This window comes from Amblyraja radiata, chromosome 14, assembly GCF_010909765.2.
Source record: "Amblyraja radiata isolate CabotCenter1 chromosome 14, sAmbRad1.1.pri, whole genome shotgun sequence".
Taxonomy (NCBI): domain Eukaryota; kingdom Metazoa; phylum Chordata; class Chondrichthyes; order Rajiformes; family Rajidae; genus Amblyraja; species Amblyraja radiata.
In genome coordinates this window covers 52602061-52615643 of record NC_045969.1, presented here as the reverse complement: position 1 = coordinate 52615643, position 13583 = coordinate 52602061, and the positions used below count along the sequence as shown (strand labels likewise).

At 46.3% G+C, this 13583-nt stretch overlaps 1 pseudogene; it reads left to right on the top strand.

Moving 5' to 3' along the window:
* Nucleotides 1-242: 242 nt before the first annotated feature.
* Nucleotides 243-354, top strand: LOC116980942 (annotated as a pseudogene).
* The last annotated feature ends 13229 nt before the right edge of the window (nucleotides 355-13583 follow it).

The following is a 13583-nucleotide window of genomic DNA, read 5'->3' as shown; positions in this document are numbered from 1 at the left end:
CGGACCAACCAACAAAAAAGAGGTACCAATAACGAGCAAAGCTTCATCGTTGCGGCAACAACACACCCCATGCCTTCGTTGACAGTAAAGTTGACACTGAAGTTGGTGGCAGCATGAAAGTTGGACAGAGGTCTTTAAATCCGAAGACCCAAGTTGGGCTCAGGGAAAATATGGGACCAGCTACAAGTGGTAATATTTACACTTGTTTGTACCAGTAATAATGATAACATGTATTTAGCTATGTGTTGTATGAAAATAGCATTTCCCTTGATAGGGCTGAAAGGGGTCCTAGTGGCCTTACAACACACAAATGGTTGGCATCTTACCATGTAAAGCTTCACAATACCAATGTTCCAAGCACAGACATTGGGCCAAATTTGTCTTTACAGGCAAGCTCAAAATTATGTACAGAGTTGTCTTTCAAGGCAGACTCAGTATTATGATCAGGAATGGCTTTCGGGACCAGCTCGGAAAACGTGCCAGAATTGTAGCTCGAGCAGGTACTGAATTCACAGGCGTGACCTGTCCATTGTGGAAAAGATGCAGAATGTCGTTTACTTTGCATCTGATTTCCTTAAGATGCTCCCATTTACAGAGATCATCTGAGACATTTTGAAAATTATCTGGATAAGGCAATAATAAACATTGCAAAATGGGTTACCCTCAGTTCCCAGGTTATTTACCACTTTACTAAAACTAATCCTTGGACTGCTCAGAGCTCAAAAATATTTGTTAGGTCTGGAGAATATTCTAATGCTGGATGTGGTTAAAAACAACTATTCAGCCTCAAACTATGTTCAAGAAAATGAAGGTTACAACAATTAGATTTATTCATTATTGGGATTACTCTTAACTATTAATTAGCCTGTGACTCCGCCCTGAGGTAAGAGATTGGAATTAATAGGAGCCTCGAACAATCCTGTTGTGATAAAACAGCCTTCAATTCATTAAGTATAATTGGACAATATAGTGGCTGTAATTCAGCTGTGCAGAGTTGTAATCTCAAATGCCATGTAGGTCTTGAGGCAGACAGACATACTTTTACCAGCTGAAGCTACCAAGGTCATTATGGTAGACAAACAGTATTCAGCATTGCTCCAGTAATCTGGTCAGTAAAATTTCAGTTATATTATAACTGATGGGGCTCTAAGGTGGAAAATTATGAATGCCATCTAGTTCAGAGGCGGAGGAGACTTGCATCAATTAACAATTATTCAGTTCTTGGTATAAACTACCTATAGACACTAAGTGCACTCTATAGGTTAAAGGGTTACTGAGTGAATATGCATAATCTGCATGTTCAACGCCAAGTAGATACACAATGGTGGTGGCATACGTTAGGCACATGAGTGCAATCAAGACAGAATATCCTGTAATAATTTACCTAATATACGTTGGAATATCATCACGTATAATCAATGACAACACAAAATGGGTGTTGGATCACAAAGCATTTAATGAAATTATGGCTCGATGGAATACCGAATTGATATGTTTGTTTCCAGGCTCATTTACCGGTTGCAAAATAAGAGGCATAACATAGGCAAAAAATACACTCTCGCTCCAAGGAGAAAGAAGTTGTGTTTGTCTCCCTTCATTTTGTCTCATCAGTTGGGTCTTGCAATAAGTCAGCAAGATCCCACTCTAGGTTGTCGTTCTGTCTGACTGCTTCCCGCTTTGTCGGGAATAATAATACAACCTTTTACGATTATTCTTAACATAAAACTTGCTGCTTTAGCCTGTGGATAAATCAATTATTGACATAGATTCTGAGTGTTCCGTTCCTGCGACTCGGATTGTCAGACCAATTCATGTATGTGCTCGCTGCAAATGCAGGGATAGCACCAAGAAAGGAAAGCATTACATTTCCTCTTCAGGAGATGGGAAGTGTTTGTTTAAATACTTAAGTTACATCTAATACGGCACAGATAACTGACGGCTTGGAGTTCGTTTCAAATGGGTCTTTGACAAAAAATTAAGTTATAGGACCATTAACTGTGCCCAACGTGCTTTCCCATCTTATTTGCTGCAGCAATAGGGGCCCACACTGGTGGGTTTCACCCTCTAATATCGAGTTATAAAGGATATTTTTCACACAGGTTCTCACAGGACAAGCACAGGGCAGTATGGGATATTGATGTGATATTAACACTATTTTCACCAGGGGGCTCCAGCTACATCCTTAGTTGGCTTGGTTCTCATAAGGTAGTTATCCTCGCGGTGCTGGTCTCAGCCAATGGGTTCAGTCACTACATACTGTGACTGGATAGGATGGTTACATCTGCAAATAATATTATGTTTTAATGTTTGGTTAAGCAGAGTAGACATGAAATCTCAAACTAGTTTCATGACATTCCTCATGAACCTTCGGTTATGGTCACACATATATAACAATACGTCAAGTTCACGAAGAGCTTAGAGGCTCGGAACTAGCAATGTTGATATTACAAAAAACTTTTAAAAGGGTATTGGGTTGGACCATCCCCAGGTGATTGAAACATGGCTTGGCTCATACAGGAGTAGATACTGATATATTTTCGAGTCTCACTCCACCAGGGCTGCTACAATATCAGCAGCAAAGGTTATGTACGTTCCGTGACGCCAAAGTAAAATAGTAAGATTAAACGAGAACTTACCAGTTTGAAGTTTGATCTTTATTTTATGAGGAGTTACGGTGAGTGATTACGTGCCCTCCGCTCCCGGCCCTCATAATCGCAAAGATCATCTGGTAGTTCTGGTCTTCTCTAAGTCTTACTATGTTACTTCGACTGCTGTTATCTGTGATTTCACACCGCTGCTTTGAAGATTGATACGCATGTGGACTGGCGGGGCTTCTTCACGTAATCGCTCACCATAACTCCTCATAAAATAAAGATCAAATTTCAAACTGGTAAGTTCTCGTTTAATCTTACTATTCTAAAGGATAAGATTGCTGAGTTCTTAAAAGAGAGTGATGCATAGGCCAAAGTCAGCATAGTTTTGTGAAGGGGAGATCTTACCTGACAAACCTGTTGGAATTCGTTGAAGAAGTAAATAGCAGGACAGACAAAGGAGAGTCAGTGGATGTGGTTTACCTGGATTTTCAGAAGGCCTTTGATAAATTGTGCATGTGAAGCTGCTGAAGAATGTATCAGAGGATATTAGCATGGATAGCGGGTTGGCTTGATGGCAGAAGGCAAAGAGTAGCAATAAAGGATTTTTTTTCTGGTTGGCTGCCAGTGACTAGCGGAGTTCCACAGGAATTGGTGCTGGAGCTGCTGCTCTTCATGTTGTATATCAATGATTTGGACGAGGGGATTGCAGGCTTTGTGGCCAAGTTTGCAGATGATACGAAAATAGGTGGTGGCAGATAGTGTAGGAAAGCAGGGACTCTGCAGAAGGACTTGGACAGATTGGGAGAGTGGAAAAAGAAATGGCAGATGGAATACAGTGTAGCAAACCTCCAGAGTCTGAAGAAGGGTGTCCCGCTGAGAAACTCCAGCTTTTTGTGTTTATTGAGGAGAATTATGCCAGGAATTAATGGGTTAACATATGATGAGTATTTGACAGCACTGGGCCTGTACTCGCTGGAGTTTAGATGAGGGGCACCACATTAAATCCTACCGAATAGTTAAAGGCGGAGTAGACTTGATGGGCCGAATGGCCTGATTCTGCTCATATAACATATGAACTAGTTTATTTGCAGCAACCAGCATTCATTTACATTCATCTTGGAATACTTTTTCAGTGCAAGGAACAATGAAAGTAAAGAATTCAGACATTGGAGCTAAATGGCAGAAAAATAATTTGACCACTTGTTATTTACGCACTACTTTTTGGAGAATGGCCATTGTATAACAAATAACTACTGCTTTGGAAATACTGAACTAGTCTGTTTGCAGCAAACTGCAATCATTTACATGCATTAGTCTTGCAATAACTATTCAGCACAATTTGCTACAATCAAATAAATGACTCCAATCGATTAAACGTCATGAAATAAATCAGACCCGTTAGTGTACAATACATTATTACTAACTACAACGAAATACAACAGAAAATTATGTTGCAACATGCTATTACTAACTGCTTTTTAGTTAATGGCTGTGTTATGAAAACTAACATTACTGCTTTGGAAACCCTGAATACGTCAACAAGCAGCACTCATTTCCATTCCTCTTGCAATAACTGTCCTGGGTGTGGTGCTACAATCCAATACATGACTTCAATCGATGCCGCATCTTGACATACATCTGAAAAGTGAGTTTCCAACATGCTATTATTAATTACTCTTTAGTTAATGGCCGTTGTATTAAAAGTAAGCGGTTGTGTAGTGGTAGAGCTACTGCAGGGCTCTCACTTACCTTTTTTCCCTGTTGCCAGCCGGGCAACATCGGCAGCTTTTTAGGTTGCCAAATGACATTTAAGACGGCTTGCATGACGCGTGCGATAATGTGCTCGGACGAAGTGCGTAATTACCAGTCTGAATTATGGTCAATGAAGCATTCACATATTATTTCTGCTTCAAATAAAGTCACAACTAAACATCTTCACCGATCAAGATATGATATATACCACAATGATATGCCGCAAAATTATAATACAGTATCTCAACTCTTTTTATACGTTGCAATTAATGCAATTTCTATTATCTCTTTCCACATCCAAACAAAAATCTTGTTGGATTATTCAACCTCGGTGAGATCAAGTGCAGGCTTGGCGATCGCTTCGCACAACACCTCCACTCAGTTCACAATAACTAACCCGATCTTCAGGTGGCTCAGCACTTCAACTCCCCCTCCCATTCCGAATCCAACCTTTCTGTCCTGGGCCTCCTCCATGGCCAGAGTGAGGCCCACCGCAAATTGGAGGAACAGCACCTCATGTTTTGCTAGTAGTTTACACCCCAGCGGTATGAACATTAGCTTCTCCAATTTCAGGTAGTCCTTGCTTTCTCCCTTCTTCCCCTCCCATTCCAAGCTCTCTCACAGCCTACTGTTTCTGCCTCTTCCTTTCTTTTTCCCGCCCCCCACCCTTCCCAACATCTGTCTGAAGAAGGGTCTCGACCCGAAACGTCGCCTATTCCTTTGCTCCATAGATGCTGCCTTACCCGCTGATTTTCTCCAGCTTTGTCCACCAACGGGATCCCACCACTTCCCATCTCCTCCCCTGTCAGCTTTCTGCAGAGACTGCTCCCTCCGTAACTCCCTGGTCAATTCGTCCTTTCCCACCCAAACCACTCCCTCTCCTGGCATTTTCCCTTGCAACTGCAGGAAATGCGACACTTGTCGCTTTACCTCCCCCCTTGACTCCATTCAAGAACCCAAGCAGTCTTTCCAGGTGCGGCAGAGGTTCACCTGCACCTCCTCCACCCTCATCAATTGCATCCGCTGCTCTAGGTGTCAGCTGCCCTACATCAGTGAGACCAAGCGGAGGCTTGGCGATAGCTTCGCCCAACACCTCCGCTCGGTTCGCAATAACCAACCTGATCTCCCGGTAGCTCAGCACTTCAACTCTCCCTCCCATTCCGAATCCAACCTTTCTATCCTGGGCCTCCTCCATGGCCAGAGTGAGGCCCATCATAAATTGGAGGAACAGCACTTCATATTTCGCTGGCCATAAAGTTGTGACCTAAAATTGCCAAAGAGCCAGAATTGATCCTGAATATGGGTGCTGTCTGTATGGAGTTTGTTTTCCCGTTTATAACATTGATTACAGAGTACTATGCTTACATATTCACTAATGTGTGGGATAGAACTAGTGTACGGGTGATCAGTGATCGGCGTGGGCCGAAGGGCCTGTTTCCACGCTGTATCTTAAAATTAAACTAAAATCACTAAAACCAGAGGAAATCTAAAGAAGGGTCTCTACCCGAAACGTCACCCAATTTCTTCTATCCAGAGATGCTGGCTGCTCCATGGAGTTCCCCCGCACAATTAAAGCATGGAATAGTCTTCACCCTATCATAGGTACCCAACCAGACGCAACTAAATTTAAGGTGGCTCTTTTTTCCCAAGAACTCATTTTTGCCTTAATTCGAATACCCATGAAGTGCTTTGAAAGGCTGGTCCTCTCCCACATTAAATCCAGCATCCCTGCCTACTGGACTCACATCAATTTGTATACAGGGCAAATTGATCCACAGAGGATGCCATCTCTCTGGCTCTTCACACTGTCCTGACTCATCTGGATAGACAGGGCACGTACGATGCTCTTCATAGACTATAGCTCTGCCTTCAACACGGTCATCCCCACCAAGCTCACCGCCAAACTCCACCAGCTAGGCCTCAGCTCGCCGATATGCGACTGGATCCTAAATTTCGCGACGGAGCGACCGCAGGCAGTGAGACTGGGCCCGCACCTGTCCTCCACTATCACTCTGAGAACCGGCACACCACAGGGCTGTGTACTGAGCCCCATGCTCTACTCCCTCTTCACACATGACTGCGTTCCTGCATTCGACACCAACACCATCGTCAAGTTCGCAGACGACACAACGGTGATCGGGCTGATCACCAACGGTGATGAAACAAACTACAGAGCAGAGGTGCAGAACCTGGCGGACTGGTGCTCAGGTAACAACCTGTCCCTAAACAGCTCTAAGACCAAGGAGCTGATTATCGACTTCAGGAGGACACAAAACGGGGAACACGCCCCAATCTCTATCAATGGGGACAGTGTGGAGAGAGTGTCCAGCTTTAGGTTTCTGGGCACACACATTTTGGAGGACCTCACATGGTCCACCAACACCGCTGCGCTGGTCAAGAAGGCACAGCAACGACTGTTCTTCCTAAGAACATTGAAAAAGACTGGTCTGCCCCAACAGCTGCTGACAACCTTCTACCGCTGCACCACAGAGAGCATATTAACGCTATGGCATCTCTGTTGGTATCTCAGCTGCACGGAGGCGGAGAGGAGAGCTCTTCAGCGCGTCGTCCACAGGGCGCAGAGAGATTATTGGGACACAGCTACCAGCCTTGGAGGGCATCTACCTACACACGGTGCCTCAGGAAGGCCGATCAGCATCCACAAAGACTCCTCACACCCTTGTAATAGTCTGTTCGAACTCTACCTTCCAGCAGACGTTAGCAAGGCCTTTCTACGCCCGCACCTCCAGACTCAGGAACAGCTTCATCCCCAGAGCTATCGCTGCTCTGAACCGCCCTGCTGAGTGCCCCTCACCCCCATGAACTGTATTCGGCACATCGACCCGGCACAGATATATTTGCACTTAGACTTATTGATTGTTTTTTTTTTTTTTCCTACTTCTCCCCCTCTCTCTCCCCCTCTCCTCCCATTCACCTCTCCCTCTCCCTTCTCCCTCTTCCCCTCTCCCTCTCCCTCTCCCTCTCCCTCTCCCTCTCCCTCTCTCTCTCCCCTTCCTGCAATAACTTTTCAGGGCAAGTTGCTACAATCAAATTGATGACTACAATCCATTCAGCATCATGAAACATTAGAAAAGCTAGTTTACAAAATGTTATTACTATGTACTTTATTAGTTATTGGCCGTTTTATTAAAATTAACTACTGTTTAGGAAACACTGATGTAGTCTTTCTGCAGCAAGTTGCGAATATTAAATAAAGGACTCCAATTGATGCAACATCATGAAATACATTAGAAAAGTTATTTTACTACAGTGTAGCGGGACGAAGGCTGATGTTCAGACACATTCCGTTTGTTATGCCTGTTACCGAAAAGGTCATCTCCAGGCAGAGAAAGGGCAAGAAAGCGCAAAACACAGCCAACCAAATTGCAGAAGACCATTTCAGGATTTTGCTGCGGGTCTCGAACGTCGATCTACAGTTCCAGGTGGACACTGGTGCGGCTGTGTCGCTAGTGGGTCAGGACGTCTGGGAGAGGATCGGATCGCCAAAACTGAAACTGACCAACATCCGCCTTTTCGGATACGGACGACAGCCCATTCCCACAAAAGGCAAATGCACTATCGTTGTTTCCTGTAATGGTGTGACACAGATGTTTCCGCTGATCGTCGTTGGTAAAGAAGGTAGCGCCTTGATCTACGATGGATCAACTATGGCATTGTCATCTACCCCGGATTGCAACATGGTCAGTAAGTGCGGAGAACAACCTGCAGAAGGTTCTTGACCAGTTTCCAACCGCTTTCGCACCTGGATTCGGGCAGAAAGATGAAGGCTCGGCTCATACTCAAAGATGATGCAGTCCCTAAGTTCTTCAAACCAAGACCAGTTCCGTTCAGTCGGATGGATGCCGTCGACAAGGAACTCTGCCATCTTGAAGAAATGGGAATTATCACCCATGTGGACCATTCAGAATGGGCCACACCCATAGTTGTCGTTAAGAAGCCTTGCGGCAAGGTGCGCATCTGTGGCGACTATAAAGTGACTGTAAACCCTCAATTGCACATTGATCAAACCCCGTACGAAGAGTGCTGTTCATCAAGCTGCAAGGAGGATAGTACTTCTCAAGTGGTCTGAAGCCATTGGAAGAAAGAGCGGACACCATTGTGAAATTGCCGACGCCTGAAAATATGAAGCAGCTTGAAAGCTTCATGGGCAAGGTGAACTACTGTGGCAAGTTCATAGCAGCACATTCGACTTTGTGCGCACCATTGAACAACGTGCGAAAGCAGGACGTCGAATGGCACTGGTCCAAAGAGTGTGACCATGCATTCACCAGGTTGAAGGAGATGCTCACCCAGAAGACGCGTTTGGTCCACTATGACCCATCGAAGCCGATCTCGCTGGCCGTCGATGCATCGCCGTATGGTCATGGAGATGTAATCTCACAAACGGCACCAAACTGCAAGGAAGAACCAATCACGTTCGCATCCAAAATGCTGACGACCGCCGAGGAAAACTACAGCCAAGTGGACAAAGAAGCACTGGCGATCATGTTTGGTGTCCGGAAGTTCCACCAATATTTGAGAGGCAAAATTTCCTGCTCATCACCGACCACAAGCCACTGCTGACTATTTTCAGTCGGGAGAGAAGTTTGCCTGTCATGACTGCTGCTTGGGGCTGGGCTGCTGCTTGGGGCTGGGCTGCTGCTTGGGGCTGGGCTGCTGCTTGGGGCTGGGCTGCTGCATGGGGCTGGGCTGCTGCTTGGGGCTGGGCTGATGCTTGGGGTGGGGCTGCTGCTTGGGGCGGGGCTGCTGCTTGGGACGGGGCTGCTGCTTGGGGCAGGGCTGGGCTGCTTCGTGCCCCTCCGAAAGCCCGGTTGGAAACCTCCGCCGGCCACCCTCAGCTCCAGTAAAGATGCGATGGTGCAGGAAGCAGCAGATTTTCCCTGGGAGTGACAGGGGAAGAGACTAATCCGCGTGGCGCTGACTGGCAGGAGAAGAGATCGATCTGCGCATGCGCGGTAAATGGGAGCCTGTCCTGCTCCCAATACCCACCTGTGTTGTGTGTTTAAAGCAGGGGTGTCAAACTAATTTTAGGCTGGAATGGGCAAAATGTGACTTCCTGCGCGCTGGATCAGTTGAGTGCGCGCGAATGCAACCACAGCTTTTGTTGCCTTCATTTTTTCAACCTGCTCTCATGTGTCTCAGTCTCTGCTATAACTACAAAGTGTTTCACTTTATGAATTTTGTTTCTTATGAAGAAAATTGAGCAGCAAGCATTACGTTTATGATTGGTATTAACTTACAGTCGTAGGCTACAAGAAAGTGATGAGACAGAGAAAAAATGATGCTATTTTGGCTAAGATTGTTTCGGGCCCTTTTCATTAATAAACCAGTTGAAATCGAACATTAGCAGACACAAATGTTGACCTAACGAAACAAATTGTAAATGTAGGCTACACAACTGCACCTAATTTTAATCAGCCTGCTTCCAGCAATCAAACTCAATGAACACAGTTAGCCTCTAATTGTTATTGAAATGATACATTTACAATAATAGAATAGTCAGATAAATGAATGAATCATAATACTATGACACTCAATATTTCATAATGCATTTTGCTTACATGTCGCAATGCATCGAACAGTGTTACTTCATATTTCACTTGCTGCTTCCAGCCACCTGACATCTCTTGGCTTTAACCAGCCTGTCAACATCAGGGACCAGTTTCTGGGCAATTGTGATTTTCATTAATGTCATCTGAGATATCTAGTGTGTCAGCTGCGAGTGGCAGTTTGGATTTGTAATGTTCATTATGGAGAACGCCTGGTCACAGAGATATGTTGTCTCCGAACATGCAAAGGATCTTTGAGGCAAAGTCTGTCATCTTGGGGTACATTCAGTCCCAGGTTATTGATAGAACGAGTCCAGACCCACAGTCTCAAATTTATATTTCAAAGCCGAGTTACCTGAACTTAGTTCCATTTGGAGTTCCTCCGGCACATCTGATGCTGCGTTGATGGCAAACGGCGAGCAAATTAGTGAGAATTCCTTCTCGAAGACTTGGAAACGATCCTGAAACTCACTTTTCAGCCGTGATATTTTGTTCTTGTACCTGTCCATGTTGTCATTATCCCCATGAGCGACACGCACAGACTGCAAAGAGGGGAAGTGAGCTGGGTTGCTCCGGGATAGTTGCAGTTCCCACAGACCTCATTTAATTTGAAGGGCATGAATGCTGTTGTAGTATTCTGTAACAAGATAGTTGAGGCCTTGCATTTAAGTGCTCTGTTATATCCACCAAAAATGCAAGATCATGAAGCCAGTCTGGGTCATCCAACTCTGCCACTGGCTTCCCTTTCTCATTCATGAATAGTCCAATTTCCGCATGTAATTGAAAAAAACATTTGAGCACAACCCACGAATAAATATTCACAATTGAGCTCCATCAGTCACGTCAGTGCTCTCATCAATTGCTGTAGAGAAGACAATAAATGACTTCACTATTTCTTGACAAGCTGATATTACCAAAAGCCTGTCTCTTCTCAGGGCACACTAGCTCAGCTGCCGTCAGCATGCATGCTTTGATGAATTCCCCCTCTGAGTATGGCTTTGACGCAGCAGCTATTTTGTTGGCAACAATATAGCTGGCCTTGACAGCTCCATGATTCTCTCGACTTTTGGTGAACACTGACTGCTGTTTTTTCAGAGCTGCTTCAAGCTCGTTTACCTTTTGCGTTCTGATTTGTCCTGCGTACTTGTCATATTTTTCTCCGTGTGACGTCTCATAGTGTCGTTTGATATTATTCTCTTTTGCCACAGCCACTTGGTGAGAGCATATCAGATGCACAGGTTTGCCATTGACCTCACAGAAGAAAACATAAATCTTTGCAATTATCGTTGAATATCTGACCTTCGATGTCAACTTTTCTTTTGTTGGAAAGCATTTTGAACCACAGCAGCAAACAGTCTCAGCCTTGCTACAGGTGTTACTTACCCGAGTACTCTGTGTGTTTATACTGTGTCTGATGAGTGTGGGGCCCAAGTGGTCTTCAGTGCAGTAGGTGCTTATGCACAGTGGGTGGCTAACTGTGCCTATTGTTTTCTAAGTCCACACAACAAGCTGCCGGTGCAGCAGGGAGAGAGAGAGGGAGAGAGAGGGGGAGAGAGAGAGAGAGAGAGAGAGAGAGAGAGAGAGAGAGAGAGAGAGAGAGAGAGAGAGAGACTGCCGTACAGATACTTAATAAATGGTCGCGACTATACTTTTTTCCCCCAAAATCATCCCGCGGGCCGGATTCGACTTTCGCGGGCCGGATGCAGCCCGCGGGCCGGTAGTTTGACACCCCTGGTTTAAAGCAATACGTACATCAAGTGGCCAGAAAAACATCAGGGAGTCTATAGACGGACCTTTACAGGCTGGGGTTGTCCGACCTGCAATTTCTGGCTACAATAGCCCAGAATGGCCAATCAAGAAAGCTGAGGATAGCTGGCGAATGACAATTGACTATCGGCAGTCAGATAAACATGCACACCCTTTAACTGTTGCTGTGCCAGATGTTGTTACATTGCTCGAGAGCCTTTCATCGGGGCACACACACACACACACACACACACACACACACACACACACACACACACACACACACACACACACACACACACACACACACACACACACACACACACACACACACACACACTCATGGTATGAAATAATTGACCTGGCCAATGCCCTTTTTCTCAATTCCCTTTGCTGAAGAATCCCAAGACCAGTTTGCCTTCACTTGGGAAGGGAGACAGTACACTTGTAAAGGGGGGGGGGGGTGGAGGGTTGGGAAGTTGGGCTGGGTGGGGGTGGGGTGGTGTGGGGGATTGGGGTGGGGTGGGGATGGGGTGGTGTGGGGGGGTTGGGGTGGTGTGGGGGGGTGTGGGGGGTTGGGGTGGGGTGGGGATGGGGTGGTGTGGGGGGTTGGGGTGGTGTGGGGGCTGGGGTGGTGTGGGGGGTGGGATGGTTGTGGGGGGGTGTGGGGGGTTGGGGTGGTGTGGGGGGCTGGGGTGGTGTGGGGGGTGGGGTGGTGCGGGGGAAGGGGTGAGGAATGAGGAAGGGGTAAAGAACAGAGAAGGGTTAAAGGGGGTGTGTGGAGGGTGGTGTGGTGTGGGAGGAACGGGGGAGGGGTCAAGCGTGGGTGTGAGGGGAGGGGGTGTGTAGGGAGGAGAGGGGAGGGGGAAGTGGGGAGGCGGGAAGGAGGGGGTGTGAGGGGGGGGGGAGGGGGGTGGGACTCCACTCAGCGGCCACTGGCTGTGCACCACACAGTATCTCCCGGCTTCCCTAAACGACTTCACTGACTCCACTCAACGGCTTCCCCAACTCCACTCTTGTGGACTCAATCAGCACGGCTTGTGGGCTCAGCCCCGCCTCCGGGGTTTTATTCTCCTCGCCCCGGTGATTGACAGCAGGTGCCGCAAGGGGCGTTACCTTCATAGTGACTGACAGGCGAGAAGACCAATCTGCTCATCTTACGATTTTTTAAACCTTCATAACTTTTGTAATCTTCCACCAATCAGAACAAAACACGGTGGAGTGCCTGGAGCAGAGGAGAACGGTGAGTAAAGTGGCAAAAAATCCTAGCAATATAGGGTACCGTTTTTGCGCAAATTAAAATAAAAAGCAAACCGGAAGAGGACAAGATGAGAGTTTTAGTGATAGTATAGATAGATAGATAAAGATGGATAGACAGACAAACGAACACGGTGGTGCGAGATTAACCCTTTAAAGGTACAGGGAGCAAGTCAATCTGCTCAGTTTCTGGGATTCATTTGGTTAAAGGTGGTCGCGTAATATCAGACAAGATCAAGGACAAAATCCTTAACATAGTCACCGCCAGGAGTAAGCAGGAAGCTCAGTGGTTTGTCGGGCTACTCGGCTACAGGAGGCATCACACACCGCGAGCCGGATCGAACACACACACACCGCAAAGCCTGGGGCCAGGGAAAGCGGGGAAGCGCTGTCTGAAATTCACACCCGCGATGAACAGGAAGGTAAAAGAAGGTTGGCATAGTACGGTAAGTCCTTTAGAGAGCGCGGACAGGGGTGTGGGGGGGATGGGGGGGGGGGGGGGGTGGGAGAGAGGGGGAGAGAAGGAGTGGAGACACTTTTAAGAAGCCAGACAACATTTAATAAAGTTTAGCGGGCATTTAACATTATCAGTCGATTTATTTACCTTTTTTTCTCTACGAGCTTTATCTTCGACTACCTTTGAATACCTAGGGGTGTGTAGGGA